General features: G+C 51.6%; 1 protein-coding gene across 8 annotated transcripts in view; it reads right to left on the bottom strand.

Annotated features, from left to right (window-relative positions):
* The window catches only part of Syne3 (spectrin repeat containing, nuclear envelope family member 3), a 91,558-nt gene extending 72,406 nt beyond the window's left edge, over window positions 1–19,152 (bottom strand). For 7 of the 8 annotated variants that reach the window (XR_015621831.1, XR_015621830.1, XR_015621829.1 and 4 more), the window contains exon 1: window positions 19,048–19,104. The gene's annotated coding sequence lies outside the window, so the exon portion shown is untranslated. 8 annotated transcript variants of the gene reach the window in all.
* Between the last annotated feature and the right edge of the window lie 249 nt (window positions 19,153–19,401).

Genomic DNA, 19,401 nt, shown 5'->3' on the forward strand with positions numbered 1-19,401 from the left:
AGACAGACAGACAGACGGACATACAAAAGAAAAATGCCCAGTTATTCTTCACAGCCAGTGCCACTGAAACCTAACTCATCTATTCCCCCAACTTTATGATCATCAGCGACCTACAGACCCGCTGTCAAGGTCACCTACGGACGTCAGAGGATGCTGCTATAGTTTGGATAAAATGTTACCAAGTTCCAGTTACAATAACAAGATCTCCCCTGTGGGGCCAGCTTAGCAGTAGCCATGTGTAACTGGGATGACAGGCTGGCTGCCAGGGCTGAAAAACTCTCCACCCTCCAGAAGGAGAAAGTGGGGCTCAGAGAGGCCAGCTCTCCTCCACAGATCACTGAGATTCTGACTCAGAAACCAGCCCCGTGTGTCTGTTGTCAGCAACGGTGCCAAGCAGCGAACCGGTAACCCAACATGAGGAAGTGAGTCACAGGTGACAGAGTGGGGCTTCCTCTTGGTGTCAGGACAGGACTTCCCCTCGCACCCAGAAAGATGCAGAGATGGACAAGGTGGATCTTAGCCCCATCGTCCATACGATGTAGGGATAAGCATGACAGCATGCATGGCTGGACTTAGGTCTGGTGAGCCTTCCTTGTGTACATGGCTACAGGGCCACTGGCCTGGCCTAGGATGGGCAGCTAAGTAGAACACTCAGCTGGTCCCTCCTCACCCCACGGTATCCCATCATCTGGGTGTGGTGCCTTTCATCTTCCCACGGATGCCATGGTCAGCATCCTGAGCTTGGGAGACGCCAAGTTGATCTGATGACAGATCACATTTCAACGCCCACTCAAGACTGGTGGGTAAGAGATCACAGAGGTGAGTGAGTAGGATCCTGACACCCCTAACAGCAGAGCCCTGCTCTCAGCTCACCCTGACCCGACCAGTGAGCCTCATCTCTCTACCATACTGGTATTCGTACTGCATACTCCCCGTAGCTGCCCCACTTCCGCAGTCTGAGACACAACCTTCGGGGACCTACCACCAGAGTATACCTGTCCTTTAGAAGTGCTCACTAGGGCTGGAGAGATGGCTCAGTGATTAAAAACACTGCCTACTCTTCAGAGATCCTGAGTTTGATTCCCAGCAACCACATGGTGGTTCATAACCATCTATAAAGAGACCTGGTGCCCTTTTTTGCCCTACATGCAGGCAGAACACTGTATACATAATAAATAAATAGTGTTCACTAATGTCCCTTTCAAAAATGTTGGGCACCTGGAAGAGCCGCCAGGTGAATGTACACATACACAGTGTACAGTTATCTCTATACATAAAGACATTTGACATGTCCTCATCTCCCAGGAAGAATGTCTGAAATTCTCATGAACCTCACTAAGGCTTTTGACCCAGGGAGAACTAACAAGCCTGCCACAGGAATCCTCACTTTTAGCTATTTCTGTAAATGGCCCAGAATGTTCTGTAAAGGAGATGCCTTGAGCTCTCCTAGGCTTTCCCGATTCCTGGACAGTCGTGCTCACTGCATTCTGACTTCTTAGTCTAACTGGATCATGTGGATTTATTTTTAACTCCTGGTGAGCTCCAGGCTCCTCAGGTTGGGAAGCAGAGCTCTTTGGTGCTAAGCTACTGTAGACCCCCTAGGCACGGCTGGGTTTGGCCTTCTGTATAGCAAGGGGGCCATTTTTAGTGCCATTTTAATCAACAAAACACCATTTGTGGTCACTTGAGCCAAACAGCCTGGCTATCAAAGATTAGACCTAAAGATTACAGCGGAGTTAAATCTGGGTGATGTGGGCTGCTGGGTGGAGTAGGACCAGTGCCTGTGAGTCATGGGCTGAACAACTGTACACAGGGTTTGCCTTGCACATAGGGTTCCCCCAGGAAACCTCCACACCGCTAGCTGACCAGAGCTGGAGAGCTCAGCCAGCCTGCCTGGATTCAAGCTGACCTTAACACAGCGTCAGCCAATGGAAGTCACGCCTCCAACTACGACGTATCATGACTTGTCAGCTGCTGACCTGAGGATTGATTTTGGTAACGTGCTTAACCCCATTCCCTGAGGGCTTCCTATGGGTTTGTTATATAATACACTCGCCAAATGACTGTCCGGCTGAGAGGGAATAGCCAAGGAGAAATAGAGCACTCCAGCGAAAAGAGAACCCCAAAGGAAAATAATGGCATCCGTCCCGTGGAATATTCTGGGCCATTTGTCGTGAGAAGTGTGATGATTAATACTGGGGCCGGGGCCGAAGAGAAGGCGCAGGCTGCCGAACGTTGAGCTCCTGCACGGGGAGCCAGCCAGCAAGCTTTCCTGGAAAGGGTCACACAGGGAACACACTCTGTGGCCACACGGCCTCCGTCACTGCTTCTCAAACCTGCTGTGGAAGTGTGAGAGCGTCTGCAGATGACCGGGAGGAGCTGTCTCTGTTCTATGAACATCTGATTGACAAGAGCGGGTGGCATCTGGCCGGTGGGCACTGTTTGCCAGTCCTACTGTGCACATCCTAACTGCATCAGAAAAAGATGGAGCTAGAAACAAGCATGGGAAACAGGGCAAAGGGATCCTCAGCGCACAGTCAGGATGTAATCTAGCTCCTGGTGGTACAAGCCTGAATGCCCAGCACTGGGTCATCCACGGCCACAAAAGGATACCAAGGCCAGCCTGGGCTATATGACACCTCTTCTCAAATAAGAATAACGGTAAAAACAACCTCCTTAAAGTGATAGGAGCAGGGTGCACTTTGATAAGTTTTCGGTTATGTGCAGATCTGGACGTGTCTGTATCTGGCTCTGTGTATGTGAGCGCGAGTACCTGGAGGGAACAGAAAGAGGCCTGGAGACGGCGATGAGCATCAGACATGGGTGCTGGGAGTGGGAACTCAGTACTCACTAAGTAGTGGGCTAAACCACCTCCTCAGCCCCTGTTTGTTATTTGAAAGAATGGCGGCAGCGGTGCCTGCCTTTAATCCCAGCTCTGGGGAGGCAGAGGCAGGAGGGTTAGCCTGGTCCACAGAGGACAGCTAGGCCACACAGAGAAACCATGTCTTGAAAAACAAAACAAAAGAAAAAGAGGAGAGAGAGGGAGGAAGAGAGAGAGAGAGGGAGGGAGGGAGGCAGGGAAGGAAGGGAGGGAGGGAGGGAGGGAGGGAGGGAGGGAGGGAGGGAGGGAGGGAAAGAAAGCAAGCCTTTAAGGTACTAAAGCGAGCTCAGAGCTCCCTAGAACTCTGCGTGGGTTATAACAAGAGTCAAGTATAACACTCACCATCAGCTTCCTAGAAACCAGATTGGCTTCCAAGTCCTCAGAGTGACAACTAAATCTGGCTTCCTCATCTACTGGCTGCACAGCCTCAGGGTATTGACCTCTCTGCTCCCAAGTTTCCTCAGGAGTAAGGTGGGTGGCTTCCCATTCAATGTGAGGAAAACATCTTCACCTGTTCTCAGGTCCTCTAAAACAGTCCCCAAAGCACTTGGGTTTAACTGATTTAACAAGAGGTCAGGCTGTGGAAGGATAAGGGAAAGACCAGAGAGGCCCATGACAGGGGGGGAGGGGCACACCAGGGCAAGTCCACCGGCTTCTCAGAGAACCTTCCAGGGTGTGTGAGCCAGGGGGATGAGCGTCTTCTAGCATGGAGTCTTCCAACAGCCGCACTGAAGGAAGCCCAGGCTGCTCAAAGCCTCTCTGCTCTGCCCTTCTCACCCGCTTCCCACTGCCTGCCTTCCAACAATGGCTGCTTGTAGCAGGACCCCCATGCAGCCCCCAGGTTCAGCCTAGCTGGCCTCTGTTCCCATGGATCCCTTCTTTTTCCCTGCCTCCCTAGCCCCCCTAACCTGACATCACTGCCTCCAGGAAGTCTACCCAGTGCCCAGCAAAGTTCACAAAAGCTCCCTGGAATCCTCCAGGTACAGAGTGGTTAAGTAACTTGAGCAAGGTCACACAGCAAGTCATTCTGCAGACTTGTCCTTCCTGCAGTCCCTTGGGAGAAGCAGGTCTTACACCCCACAAACGAGACAGCCCCTTCATGTTGGGCCACAAAAGAAGAGAGAAGAGAAAGGGGTTGGGGATTTGGCTCAGTGGTAGAGTGCTTGCCTAGCAACCGCAAGGCCCTGGGTTCGGTCCCCAGCTCTGAAAAAAAAAAAAAAAAAAAAAGGAAAAAAAAAGAAGTGAGAAGAGAGAGTTCAGCCCTGGGCATGCGCCCTTGACTTTGCCCAGATAGGTGGTTAGTCTGACATTCCAAGCCTCGGCAAGAGCAGGCCTATTCGAAGTGTAATCCCCACAGCCTACCAGCCAGGACTCTTGGTCCCGGGGGAAATGAGGGCTCCCAGGAGGTGGTCTCTCGTGCTCTGTGGGTCTTACTACAAGTTGGACTGTGACAGAAAGTCCCATAGACTTCTCACATGACCCTATGGGTGTCACCTTGTACCCTCAGCAGAATGGGGACTATTTTAAAGCCCTAGGCAGTAGAAGTGTGACCTTCCCCCAGATCTTAGGGAGAAGTTTGTTTCCCAAGCCCTAACTACACTGGCTTCAGCCTCAGTGGGGACAGACTGTGTCCCTCCTTTCTCCCCTCCCCTCTGCCCTCCCTCCATGGGGGCTTGGGTTGGGAGAACTTCCAGTCAGACCCAAGGGAGAGAACAGTGCTGGCTGTTGTGTGCAGAGCTTAGAGCTGACCTAGCACCCGCTCTCTTTTCAGCTAGAGGGAGCTGGGAGGCTGAGACTCTCTGGAGCAGCTGAGGGTACCCACCTAGCTGGTGGGAAAGAATGGGCAGCCTGTAAGCCCTGATCTGTATCCCATCTTGGGGTGGAGCATTAACACACTCGTGCTCGCGCGCGCGCGCGCACATACACACACACACACACACACACACACACACAGCGTGCACACAAACCCACCTACTTCTCTAAACTGTCTTCTCCCTCCTTTCAGACAATGCCAGCTTTAACCGAGTTCCTGGAAGAAACTGTTGGCCACGGGCTTTGCATAAAAGGCAAATGTCCTAGTCCCCAAGTTGACCCACAAAGAGTAAAACTGCCACCACCTTGTGGGAGGATTCATTCTTTTGTTCACAAAGAGGAACACCTTATATCTGGGCCTAGGCTGCTTGTGCTTCCCCTGTATCTGTTAAGCAGCTGTCGGGGTTCTAAGTCTGACCACTTGTATCTATGTATGATGTGTGTACACTTGTGTACGTGCCACCAAGCATGTGTGGTGGTCAGAGGACAACTTTGTAACATCAGCTCTCTCTTTCCAGCTTTACCTGGGTTCCTGAGAACGCAAGTGTAGTCAGGCGTTTGAAGTAAACACCTCTACCGGCTGAGCCTTCTTACTATCAGGGCGGCAGCACTGTTGTCCCGCTGTCACCTTCCTGTGTATCTGCTTACCTGCTGAGCTGCCAGGCCACACCCATCCCAGGAGCTGTGACTGGTCTAAAACATTTGTAGATGACATTATGATGATAGGGTAGTGTCAAAAGGTTGGGACACTCACTTAGGGCTGGGGAGATGGCCAAGTCATTAAGGTACTTGCCACACAGGTGTGAGGAATTAGGTTCTGTAGTGGTTTAAAGGAGAATGGCCCCCAGAGGCTCATAGGGAGTGACATTATTTGAAAGGATTAGAACGAATGGCCTTGTTGGAGTAGGTGGGGCCTTGTTGGAGGAAGTGTGTTACTGGAAATGGGCTTTAGAGTTTTTAAAACTCTAAAGTCAGGCCCAGTGTCTCTCTTCCTGCTGCCTCCTGATCCAGATGTGGAACTCTTGGCTCCTCCCCCAGCAACATGTCTGCCTGTGTGCTGCCCACCATACTTCCCGCCAAGACGAAAATGGACTAAACCTCTGAATCTGTAAACCAGCCCCAATTGCCCCCAGTGAAATGTTTTCCTTTATAAGAGTTGCCATGGTCATAGTGTCTCTTTTCAACAATAGAAACCCTAATTGAAATAAGTACCATTTCCAAGTCCCATGTAAAAAGCTGGGTGTGGTCACAACGTGACAACAATGGGGAGGCAGAGACAGGACGGTCCCTGGGCCAAGTAGAAAGTAGACAGGCAGCCCACCAGGCAAGCTCAGAACAGTTAAAGACCCTGTCTCAACCCAGGATTGAGTGACATCAACCTACCTACCTACCTACACACACACACACACACACACACACACACACACACACACACAGAGAGAGAGAGAGAGAGAGAGAGAGAGAGAGAGAGAGAGAGAGAGAGCTCTAAACTGTAGTTCTTTCTAGACTGCCAATTCCAAAGCAACCACAACTTTCCCAGTCCTGCCCATCCCAGTTCCCCTACCCAGGGCAGTGCCTGGCACAGAGGACACCTTCAGAGAGAATGAAAGACCCAGCCTCCCTTGTGAAGTGAGCTTCAGTCACTGTGTGGACACAGACTGCCAGGGTTTCCCTACTGCGCAGCTCACTCACTGAGGCACCACAAGCAAAGTGGCCCCAGAGAGAGGCTGAGCCAGTGCAGAGGGGACTCTGTGGGGAGAGGACTTTGCTCAGGGGAAGACAAGGGAGGAGGTGACTCCCTGGAAAAACAGTGGAGGTGGCTGGAAAAGGCTCACACAGAGAGGGGGATAGCACAGGTAAAGCAGGAATTACCTTCAGTCACTTGTCCCCAGCAAGGAGGAAACAAGGAAGACCCTCTATCCCACACATTCACTGGGACAGGAATTATTTGGCTCCAGGACAATAAAGCTTCCACCTGCCCTGCAGAGAGAGGAACAGGGCCTTGGAGACTTCTAGAACATAATTGAAGTAATACCTCCTCACATCCATCTCGAGTCAGAACAGCAGGGCTAGCCTGGGGTGATGTCCACCATCTAGGTGGCAGAGATGACCTGGAATGATCACTGGTCCTGGTTTGGTGGGCACTTTTTCAGTACTGGACTTAGATGGATATTCTGTGTGAGGCGATTGAGGACAGCTGACCAACTACCTCCACTTTCATGTTCCTTCCCAAGGTCTGCCCTCTCAGCCACTCACAGTGTCCTGCAGTCTACACATATGCTCTCCCAGGCAGCCAGAAACCAAGCAGCATCTCCTGGGGACCATGAGGGATGCCTTCACCAGGGACCGATGTCTGGGTGTCTACAAAGATCTCTACAGCAGATGCTGAAGACCCTGGCTCCATTCTTCCTGCTTCTGATCAGGTATTACCTCCTATGCCTGAGTCTCATCTCCTGAGGCCTTTTCCCAAGCTGCATTTGACATTTATCTGGCGCTGCTCAGCAAACACACACCCAGTGAACTGAGGCAGCAGCAGCCGTGAGGACACACCCACCTCCACAGAACAGAGCAAGCAGAGCATCCCCACACGCCTGAACTCCCAGCACTTGGGAGGCCGAGGCAGGAGAATTGCCACAAGTTCAAGACCACTCTGGGTTATAAAGCAATGATTAGGTCAGGGCTACTTAAAAACAAATAAAACTTGAAATGTAAATAAAGAAATATAGCTAATAAAAAATTAAAAAGAAGAAAAAGAAAAAAAAACAAATAAAGCAACATGTAGAAATTAATAATTATCATAATACTATAAAGTGAAATCTGGTGCTTTTAACAAGCAAAATGCCAAGGTTAGACCTTGCCAGAGATTTATCTCCGGCGTTTGCTTCACAGCACCTGGAGGACAGCACTGTTACAAATGGACATTCCAGAATCCTGTTTTTAGAACCTTCTGGAACCTTCCTCACCTGCCCAGAAGAAACTCAGAAACACATGATCCTTCCCCAGTGTTTGTCTGTAGGATGGAGCCTCTAACTTGGAACCCTATGTGACGATGCGCCCTCAGACTGGAGCCAACCTAGCTGTGGGGCCCCTCAACAATGCTGGTTCTTCAAGACCGCCAGGCACAGCAGGAAGTAGTTATGAGAGCCCTCCTCCCAGGGCAAAGACTCTGATTAAATTAATCCTGTCAGTGAAAGAATAAAGATTTTAAACTATCCCCCACTGACCCTGCTGTGAGGACAACAGCAAGCTCCCACTTCAATTGGCTGTAATCTCCAGCAGGGCCCTGCAAGGGCACTGTTCGGAAAGAGCTGAGTATTGGCTAAGTAAATGAGAGGATGGGTTATCTAACTTTAGGTTCCCAGTCAGTCAGCAGTCGCAGCACTGAGAACTGCTTCGGATGACTGTGGCTGGACTCAAATTCATGGCAATGCTCCTGTCTCAGCCTTTATACACACAGAGACTCCATATAAGTGTGAACCACGTCCAGTCCTGGGAACCCGCAGGGCTACTTCCTGCCCTGAGGCTCGAGGCTCCTGAATGACCAGTGTGCCCATGTTTCAGTGAGGGACTAGGCCTCTGTGAGCACCAAAGTCTTAATATAGTCACCAAGTTTACAGGACAATGGCAGCTCCAGGAAAAGATCTTGGGGTCATGATCGAGCATCTCAGAATGCAATCTCAGAGGCAAACACATCGTTCTCCACACCAATCCCAAGAGCTGATTTAAAGCCTCCTGGGAAACAACTTTATTAACCCTCAGCCACTCCAGTGTAGCCTACCTCCCTGGAGAATCCTGGGTCATCAGCACCTGAGGTGAGGTTTCCTACAGGGTGTTGGCCCCACCCTTAAGCCACTTGTACACAGGATGGGCCTGGACCTGCACACGCTCAGCCCTTCAGCAGGGTGCAGAGTTGCCAGAGGCCCTGCAATGAACGGAGCCAACCTCAAAAAGGGCAGATGTTCCTTCATTCACTCCTGACAAGTTTATTTTAAAAGGAAACTTTTTATCTTTGCCTCAAACAGGGAAGCAGGATCAACGGTGTGTCTACTACACATCCCAAGAAATAAGCAGACTGGATAGACACACACCCAAGAACCTCTTGTGTTTGCACAGAAGCCTGCACCTTGACAGAGAGTGAAGGGGGTAACGGAAAAAGGACACATTAGTGCCACCCTGAAGTGTCCCCAACTGCCCCTGGCCAACCTAGGGCTCTCAACTATTCCTCCCATCAGAACTGCCCGAGAGTTTCCGGAAGAAACAATCTCATGTCCAGAGATTTCTAATTCTACCGGCACACTTTCAGCTAGGATGAAAACATCATATGAACAGAATTGTTCAAAGAACCAGAAAGGGCCAGGGATGTAGCTCAGGGAGCAGAGAGGGTGCTTGGGTAGCACACATACACACAGCCCTCAGCTCAATCGCCAGCACCGACTGCCTATACCAAGTGTGGTGCTGGCACACGCCTGTAATCCCAGCACTTTGGAGGTGGAGGCAGGAGGAGCACAAGTTCAAGGTTGTCCCTGTCTATGTTCTGGTGCCCTGAGCGTTTGATACTCCTGTTCTGAGTTCTACATCCAGAACCAGGAAGACAAAGGGTGGAAACCAGACAACGGGTCCCAACGTGCTGAGTCCCACTGTAGAGACCTTGACACTCCCCACACCTGGATTTATTCTATAAGAGAAAAAGGCAGTTGTGATTAAGGAATGCAGCCTGCATTCTGTCACCTGAGCTGAGAGCAGAGTCACCTGCAGCTGGGCCAGCTCAACTCCCTGCAGGTGCAGTGGGTGGAGGAGGCAAAAATACTCAGCATCCTGCAGCTTTTCCTCCTGGCTTGGGAGCACCCTCCTTCTGGCTTGGGAGCACCCTCCTCCTGGCTTGGGAGCAGCCTCCTCCAGGCTTGGGAGTACCCTCCTCCAGGCTTGGGAGCACCCTCCTCCTGGCTTGGGAGCACCCTCCTCCTGGCTTGGGAGCATTCAGGAAAAGAGGGAAGGGTACCCTGACAGGATGGATATTTGGGGTCAGGGAAGGTGTGGACTGCCCCCAGGACAGGTGAGTTAGCCCTATACAAGAAGGGTAGGAGACAGTCAAGTCATACTGTAGGCAAGAGAACCAGGGTTCCCACCAGGTCTGTCAGATTGTACCTCAGGCGTAGGAGGAGAAAGAAACTGATTAAATAGAGCGGAGCTGACCTTTGTATTGGAAGACAGATGATGTAAGAAATACTTTGCTCTGTAGGGCGACCAAACAACCTGATGACTCCTAATTTCTTGGGGTGGGGGTGGGGGTTTCATGACACAGAGCCAGCAAGATGACAAAAGGAGTTCCTCCCTCCCCACTCTTCCCAGAAGAGGGAGCTGAGGCCCAGCAAGATTGCTCTTTGGAGAAATAAAAGGCCCTCTGCCCCTCAGCCAGATGACTCTGTAGGTGAGGGGGACTACTACCAAGCCTGACAAACCTGGGTTCTGTTCTCTAAGACCCACACAGCAGAGGAGAGCAGGTTTTCCAAGCCATGCACAAAGTCTTCCTGATGCCCCCACCCCCACCCTCACCACTGAGCTTCCCTGCTTCTAGGCTATCACCAGCTGGGGTGGCCGTTATTTATGGCACCTTCTCACCCACCAAACTGTTTCCACAGAGCACAGATGTGTGCCTTGGCATTTTGCTACCCATTCTGTCTCAGTCAAGGTCGTTGAAGGAATGCAGTAGCCCTGGGTATGTGGGTTACAGGGCGGAAGAGCCCAGATCCCAGCCACAGACACGTGTCTCTCTGGCTTCCAGACCTCAGCCAGCTCCTGCTAGGAGCTTCGTGACTAACCTTGCCACTTCCTGTGGGTGACAAATACAGGAACTGAGGGCCATCCTCAGTCCTCCTCACTGAAGGCAAGACCTCACCCAGGAGTAGCCAGCCTGGGCACGTGGGTGGTTTTACCCAAAGAAGCAGAAATAAGGGAGGCCTCCAGAAAGAACCTTTAAAAAAAAAAAAATCCATTCCTTAAAATCATCTCCAAGCAAAGTCGAATTTGAAGTCCATGAATAGACAGGCAAATTACACAATCAGGCTGGCTGCCCAGTGCTGGGGTGAGCGACCAACTGTTTAACCTGGCAACCCCGACTGGCTCACATGCTACCTACAAATGCCCAGCCTGTGGTCAGCAAGTCTCAATAGCTGAGGGACAAGTTGCAAATGGAGTTCTCGGGAGAAAGGGGCAGGGAACAGGCAGGGTGCTCCAGAGTCGGGCCCTAGCTCTGAGGGACCTGTGGCACCATGGTCTTAAGGAAAAGATTTCCTCTGAGGAATGGCTTGGCGCAGAGAAAGCCTGGAGCTACACAGGATCTGCAGCTACCCATACACAGGATCTGCCTGACTGGAAGGCTGGGTTTGCTTTCAGTTTTCATAATCAGGTTGCGGAGTCCGGATCCGAGCACCTGCATTCAACTCCTAACTGCATTGGCACCCCAAGATGGTGAGGGTAGGTTAATTCACACCCTTCCAAGCAGGGTGATGCCAGCACGCCTCTCTGAATAGCTGTGGGACTAACAGGAGAGGTAAGAAACACTGTACACAATCAATGCTGGCCCCCAGCAAGTGCCCGCTAGAGGCCGGTTGTCATGGCAGACTGGGCAGAGAATCTATATTCCTCTCTTCCAGCCATCACTGTCCTCACAAATCGTTCATTCCATAGGCACATTCAGCCCTCCCCATCCACGGTGCCTTCAGCCAAGCATGCAACCAGACAGACAGAAAATACCGGCAGAACAAAAGTTGCATCTGTCCTGAACGGACTTGGCTTTTATTCTTTCTAAATAACACATTCTAGCAACTATTCACACGGCATCTACCTTGGGCTGGGATTATAAGTGATCCAGAGAAGATTTCAAGTGCATGAGAGCTGGTGTGATGGCTCATGCTATAATTCCAGCCCTTGGGAGGCTGAGACAGGAGGATCATAGTGAGTTCCGGGTCAGCCCGAGCTACCCAGTAAGAGCTGGAGGTGGTGGTGATTGTAATTCTAAGCATGTGAAGGTTGAGGTAGGAGAATTTCAAGTTCCAAGCAGGCTAGGATTATACGGAGAGACCTTGTCTAGGAATAAACAGAAGCACACTATAAAGAAAGGTGTGGATGTGTGTGTGTGGAATGTGTGTAGCACGTATAAGTTACAAAAAGACCTGTTTTATATAAGGGTCTGCTGGGTGTCACTGATTTGGTGTCTGTGATAGCTAATCTTCATTACCCACACCGGTTATAGTCACCATGGAAACAAACCTCTGGGTGTGGCTAGGAAGGTGTTTCCAGAAAGGTTTACCTGAAGAGGGAGGACCCACCTTGAAGATGGGCAGCAACACTCATGGGCTGGGGTCCTGGGCTGAATTAAAAGGAGAAAGAAAGGAAGCCAAGCACGCCACACCGTCCCTGCCAGTCACAGACTGAACCTCCAAACCCAAGCCAGGATGAGCCCTCCCTTCCTGAAATTACTTAGGCTCCCTCCCTTTCCCACAGGTGTTCTGTCACAACTCATCCAATATCCTCAGGGTTCCAGGAACCAGCCCTCTAGGAGACGCCAGAGGGAAACTAGAAGAAGAAGCAAAACTGGTCGGTGTCTGTCCTGCCCTGGATCACTCAAGTCCTTGTAGAGGAGACAGGCAGCAGGCACAGCTGCAGACCAGACCCAGGGCTCACATTTCCATGCAGGGTTGACAGTGGCCCAGAGATAAGAACATCCCCTGCTGACAAAGCCAGGAGGTGCTCCTGTGTGGGCAAAAAATTCTCTTGGGGGTGGGGGGCCAGGAGCTGAGATACAAAAGGATAGGCTGGGGTGGAGGGGTGGGGTCCCAGCAAAGAGGAGAGGAGTTAGATATGCTCTACCAGTGAGGCCAATGTGTCATCAAGATTCCATTGCTGGCCCTCAAGTGCTCCTGGAACAAACAGAGCTCTGATTGACAAAGGTCCCGAGAGATAAGGACAGATGTCACACTAGTCTTGGCTCTTCCCTCCAGAGCTCACCGAGGTCCTGCGTATCCTGGAAACACTAGGGTCCGCCCCTCCCACTTCATTCCACAGCCCGGAACATCTGTTCCCCTAGCATTTGTCAGGTTCTATCTAGCCTGGTAAGCCTTTTGTCTAAGTCATAATTATAACCACCTCTCTGTGGACTGCCAGTGAGCTATGAAGAGGAATGGGCAACAGGCGGGTGTGGGGTGGGGAGAGGGGGGCGATGACCGGAATCGAGTTCTGGAAACCATTGATCAAGTATCAATAGCAAAGCACAGGAGAACAGGAAACGGAAATTGGAATCCCATGGGGGAGTCTTCTAGGAGGCGCTCTCTACCAGATGTGGGAGGAAGAGCAGCTGGCAGAAGTAACTGCTTGCCACAGGTAGAGGGGGAGGAAAGTCAGAATGAATTTGGGGTTTTGTGGAAACCAAATGCAGCCCGGGGTGGGGGGCAAGGGGGTAGGAGGGCAGACCCAACACTTAGGGAAAGGGAGTGGAGCCTAAGAAATCGCTCCTTTCTGTTTGGGTGGGCGGTCTGCAGCGGCTGATCTTAGGTCCTCACATATCCACTGCTAGGCTTCCAAGTGAGCAAACTTCACAGAGACCCAAGTAGAGCCTCCCATCTTAAAGAGCTGGCAATTACGACTGGAGAAGTTCAGATGCCAGCTCCTCCCATCAGGGAAGAAAGAGGCTTGCTTCCTCAGTGAGTCAGCTATAGTATTATTCTAGTAAATGTTTCTTGGGAGGGGCTCGGCCATTTCAGATCTCACATAAAACTTGTGGCTTAATTGGAGTCCCACCACTCCCAGCTCAGCGATGATGGCTAGGGCCTAACCAAACTTCCCATCTTCGTGCAGCCATGACATCGCAACTGTCAGCAATGGCATGGGGCGCTCGGGAAGGTAACTGTGTGACAGAGAGCTTTGGGTGGGAGTCAGGAGGTCCACTCGTGACCCTGAGGTACCTACCAGTCAGGTACCAGTCAGGCTAAGGAGATGGCTCATTTGGTAAATTGCTTGACTTATAAGCATGAGGACCTGAATTTCATCTCTGGAACCTACATTTTCAAAAAGGTGTGTGTGTTGGGGTTGGGGGTGTTTCACACTTGTTATCCTGGTATTAGGTAGACAGCAGACAGGAAGATCCCTCAGGTAGAGACATAGGAACACTCGGGCTCCTTAGCCAGTCAGTCTATCCGTATCAGGCAAGTCTCAAGTCAGTGTCTGTCTCAAAAATCAAGACAGACAGCTTCTAAGGAACAAACTCCCTAGGTTGTTCCCTGGTCGCTACACACACACACACACTCGCACATACCCCAAAAAACTCAGTGTCCCCGTATGTAAAATTATAGGCTCAGACAAGGTTATCTAGAGTATCCAGAGTAAAAACTTCTGGAATTCTCACACTCTCCACTGCAGCTGTCACCTCTAAGCACAAATTAAACATCCCTAATCTGAAGATAGGAAATACTCCAAAATCTGGAACTTTATAAGCATCACCATGACCTCAAGACCCCACAAAGGCACTAAAGAATATCTTATGCACAAGGTACCTAGGACACACACACAGGCACCTCTCCAGAGGGCAGGCAAAAGAATAGCCTCGGATGGGAACAGAGGAGTTAGTAGGACTTTGAGGGTGTGCCAGATACACCTAGACAAAACCAAGCAGGCCTTGGGTGCACCCCACCTCTATCCTGTAGACAACATGTTCTGTGCATGGGATGGTGTGGCCAAGCTGGGCTGTCAGCTCAGAGATGCCTGCAACCTGACAGCTGCATGGACACCGCCCATCTGTTTTCTACAAGGCCATTTCCCTATGGCCTGCCAGGCTGGGCTGGCCAGACTTTCTGCTTCTCTAGAGTAAAAAAACAAAGTGTTCCCAGTCCAGCACGTGAAAAATGGAAGAACAGTCTTTTCCGTTCCCGCCGAAGGTTCTCTGGCCCTACCATCACCTTCAGGGAAATCTGGAGCAGAGCAGCCCTCCTCTGTGAACCTGTTTCCCCAACAACAGCAAACCAAGACTGACCATACCCAGGTCACTGTGCAGTCTGGGGATGAATTATCATGCAGGATGAGAAAGAGCAGCTGCCTTAGACGACTTGGAAACAAGACTTCAAGCCAAGCTCGCGAACCGCCTTTGGTGATGTTTCTGTTCATGAGTCACCTTGCACACTGTGACTTCTTAAAAATGAAAACCATAAAATCAGAAAGAGTCGTCTCAGGCATGACACCTGTGCCTCCTTCACCTGTCCTCAGGAGCAGGCTGAGATCCAAGGGCGTCAGGCTAGTGTGACAGGTGGTGTCCTTATGAGAGTCATGCACAGGTGTGGCTAGCCATTGTGGACCGTGTCCTCCTTGTGGACATGCGTCCTATGTTGACCTTGGCCGGGGCATTTCTCTGGGTTGTCAAACCAGCCAGCTGGACCAGGTGACCTGAGGTTCCCTCCCAGCTCAAAAATGTCAGCATTTTATGACTTGGAAGTGTAAATCATTAGGTCAGAACTTTAAGACATTCTGTTTTTAACTTGAGATTCCCAGCTTTGCCATTGTCAGGTCGCGTAGGACAAATGAAGGAAGAGGTTGTGCCTCTGTGATAAAAGGAACTAGTGTGTCACACAGCAGGCTTTTATAAGCCCAGCCAGACGACCATTCAAGTCCGGTGAATAATTCTCTAAAAGATTCTGAGCATGCTCACTACTATCTTTCTACTTATTTATTCTATGCAGGACATGACATTAAGGCAAATGTATCTCCTATTTACAATGATAGAATATAAACATATTTAAAAATACGTGGATCAAAGCATTTGCAGGCAAGTTGGATAATGTGAGTTCCAACCCCCAACCCCATGGTGGAAGGAAAAACCAGAGTCCTGAAAGCTGTCCTCTGGCCTCCACACGCATGTTATGGCAAGCATAGGCATTTACATACAATAAGTAAATGTGACAAACATTTTATATACTTTTGAATCTCTCACACCACACACACACACACACACACACACACACACACACACACAAGCCTTGTACTAAGCTGAGGAACAGAACAGAATGGGCCCTCCTGAGAAGGGAACAGGCTCACCCCTCAACAGTTATCCCCCCAACAGCCACACTGGCTCCTTAGCATCCCCTTGCTACCCACTTAAACCCAACATGGCAGCGAGGCACGTCTACAACCCCAGTAGTCTTGAGCTGAAGCAGGAGATCGTGAGTTCAAGGCCTGCTTGGTTCACCTGTGGAGACCCTGTCTCAAAAGAACAAACTCGGCCTAAGACTGTAGCTGAATTGGTGGAGTGCTTGCATGGCATGGCCCGCTCTTTGGTTCCCCAGCACCACATAAACCAGGCGTGGTAACACATGCCTCTACCTACCGCAGGGGAGGTAGAGACAGGAGGATTAGGAGTTCAAGGTCATCTTCAGCTACCTATTTATTCAAGGGCACCCTCATCTGCAAGAAACTCTCCTCACCTTTCTCTTAAAAAGAGCAAAACAATGTGTGGGTTAGAAGCTCTGCAAATGCTCTACAAGTTAGAATACAGACAAATGCTTAGCAAATCTGAGGTCTCTACCCTCACTGCCAATATGCTGCTAGTCCTGCCCCTTGCCACGGTGGCATGCAATTTCCAGTTAAGGTAGTCTATCCCCACACCTCTTTTGTGCATGGCTTCTATTCAGATCACCATCAGCCTAGTGTTTGATCTTTGGACTCTCCTCTGCTGCTCCCCGATGGACTTAGGAGATACTAGGCTTCCGAAGTTCTGGTGCCACGCAGAGTGGGCTCCAGGAGACTCGATGTTGGAAAGGCAGTAAAAAACAAAAACCAAGAACAAGACAGCAAGTGCTGCCTTTGGTCTGCCCTGCCCCTCTAGGCTCTGGGGAACCCTGATGTATTTCCTCAGACAATCTGGAAGGGAGTGGCATCACATCAGAGAAGAGCAACCAGGGCTCCAGGTTTGGAGGCCTGTCCCCATCTGCTTCCTAGCCGCACAGTCTCAGGCATGGTCACTAAGTCCAAAGCTAAGAATCCTGAGGTTGAGAGGTACCATGTCCCTTACTTCTGTCTGTGCCTCCTGGGTCTTGGCTTGGTGCCCAAAATGTATGGATGTTATACGTGGGTGGGAAAGGGTCACAGTCCATGTTTCCGTTTCTGTTCATCGGTGATTTGATGATGACTGGGACCTGCCTGATCTGCAGTTTTCCCAGTGACTAACACACAATATTGTCCTCGGATTGTCCAGGACAGGGTGTGTGGGGTAATGAACAGCACTGAGTCAAAGGTATGAAGTTCAAATCCTGAACCAGCCACCCAGCCAGTGGACAGTAATATAAGTCTCCTCCTGTAGGATGTTAGTGCCGGCATCCTTACATCCTGCCAGGGGACACAGGAAGTGTGCAAGAGGACACACTAATTCTGAGACTCCAGAGTCATACCTGAATGCCTCTACAGGCTTTTTGTGATCTCCCTTCTTCCCAGAGTCAAGGACAAGCTTTCAATATTGAGAGGACCTCAGGGAAGTAACCCAGAGCGTTCACTGTTTAGCAGATTTGAGGAAATCAAGGCAGAGAGGAAAAAGGGCAGAACAGAGAAGATCCCAGGTCTCCTGATCAAGCACACACCCCCATTCACACCCCAAAACACAAAATCACGCGTCTCTGCTAGATCTACGCCACACAAAACACTGTCTGTGAATCTCTCTCATCTACTGCTCATCTACTGTCTCATGACACAGGGGTGTAGGGAGCTGGGTTGCCCCTTTTCTGAAGCCACATACTCAGGTGAGGACAAAGTGGCCACCTGATTTGGCCACCCTATTCTTACAGCAAGATAGCAGAGGGGGCCAGAGGCTTCTGGGCTTATAGACTCCACAGTCCTTTGGAGACAGTGTTTCCCTGCCCAGTCACGCCTTCCAGTGTGGTGACACGAGGAGCCCAGAGCAACCACAGGTCTCTGTATCACTGGGCAGAGGGGGCTACCCAGGCAGGGCTGAGTCCATAGTCACTCCAAATCATGCGAAGTTCCCCTGGAGACAGAACAGCTCTGCCACACCCTGAGGTCCTTTTGCAGGACTGAGGGGACAAATGATCCTGGGTTCTCATCCCTCCCTCAGTGACTCCAGAAATAAGGCCTCCTGGTACATTCCTACACAGCCACCCCCAGAGCGGCCTCTCTGGCTCCCGGGGAGCAGCTTGGCTCAGTCGTAACTGTCAGCAGGCCTGGGGAATGTGCGAGCCCACGTGTGCTCCACTGCCCCTCTGGGGCACAGTTCACAGGAAACCCAGCAAAACAGCCCCGCTGGCACAGATCACCTTCCTACTTCCCAGCTCCTGCCCGCTATGAGCTGTTAGCTCCTCCCCACTCCCCCATCAAGAGGCAAGGCTAAGAAGCCCTTCAAGAGAGCCAAGTTCCTGCGCAACAAGGATCTTGACTGCGCCGCCTTGAGCAAGTCACGCCCCCTTTCTTTGCTTGTATCTTCTCTGGGTAGATGAAAGGGGGCTGTCCAGTGGGGCTTCAGGACCAGTGAGACACACTGGTCTCGAAGATGAGTCGCTTTTTCCCACCCATGAAGGATGGGGTGTGGCACTCCTCTTTGGTACTAAAGTCACTCCCACAAGCATAGCCTGGCTATCCATTATAGAAAGTAGCCATCCCTACAGAGATGAAGCAGGGCTCCAAGACACAGGGAAAACGTCCCAGAGCCAAAGAGATTAAATGTTACCAACCCTGGGCTGAATTCACCACTTCTCAGTTTTGAAGCCAGGCTGGGTGGGTGAGACACCCACCCAGGGAGTGGACTCTAGATCTGATTTCAGGTGAAACCAACATCTGAATTCCCCTTTTAGAGTGGTTACATGGGGATCAGCGAGGATCTGCCGCTAGCTAGCCCAAGACTACACAGCGAGGTAGGTGACTGAAGGAAACGGAGCGCACCGGGTAAGGCTTTCCTTCCTCACTGCGCGCTCTCAGGCTCTCCCTGGCGAGCTCGTAATCCCCAGAATGGGACATTCCGGGCCCTGGGGACCTGTGAGTTGGCAAGTCTGCCAGCCTCTAGAGGTGAAGAGGGGAAACCGAAGAAGCCACCTGGTCCCAGGGATGTGCAGCCCTAGGCACTGCGGCGTCCTGGGGCCGAGACTCTAGGGTGCCCAGGATTTCGCAGCGGGAGGAGCGGTTGCTTTTGAAACGAAGCTCCGCCCGCCGGCAGCTGTCACGCTGGCCGCCGCCCCCGCGCGCCTCCTCTGGTCCCCCAGACTTCCCGCGGCGCCGATCCTCGGGGACGCGTCAAGACAGGGGTACGCTAGGGATCCGGGCGCGACCCCCTCCGTCCCCGCGCTGCCTCCCACAGCCCTGACCTTACTCACCCTGCCCGGAGCAGACGGAGCGCGGCGCCTCGGGCGGCTGGGCCGAGTCCCTTCTGCACCCAGCGTCCCGGGCGGCTCCGGGGCGGGGCGGGGCCGGGTCAGGGCGGGGCGGGGGACACCACGACTGTCCCGCCCCTTTAGGGACCCGCCCGGAGCCCCGCCACACTGCAGATGAGGAACCAGGGCGGAGGACGAACCGCGTAGCTACAATTCTCAAACCCAAAGTTCAGGAGGGCGGGAATACTGTGTTCATGCCAATCTAGACAGTCTCTGGATCCGATCCGAGGTCTTCACCTGCCTCCCCAGTCATTCAGGAGTGTCGTGGGGACCACCCAGAAGAAGGAGGCCCTGGGG

This window comes from Rattus norvegicus, chromosome 6 (genome assembly GCF_021556685.1).
Source record: "Rattus norvegicus strain SHRSP/BbbUtx chromosome 6, alternate assembly SHRSP_T2T, whole genome shotgun sequence".
Taxonomy (NCBI): domain Eukaryota; kingdom Metazoa; phylum Chordata; class Mammalia; order Rodentia; family Muridae; genus Rattus; species Rattus norvegicus.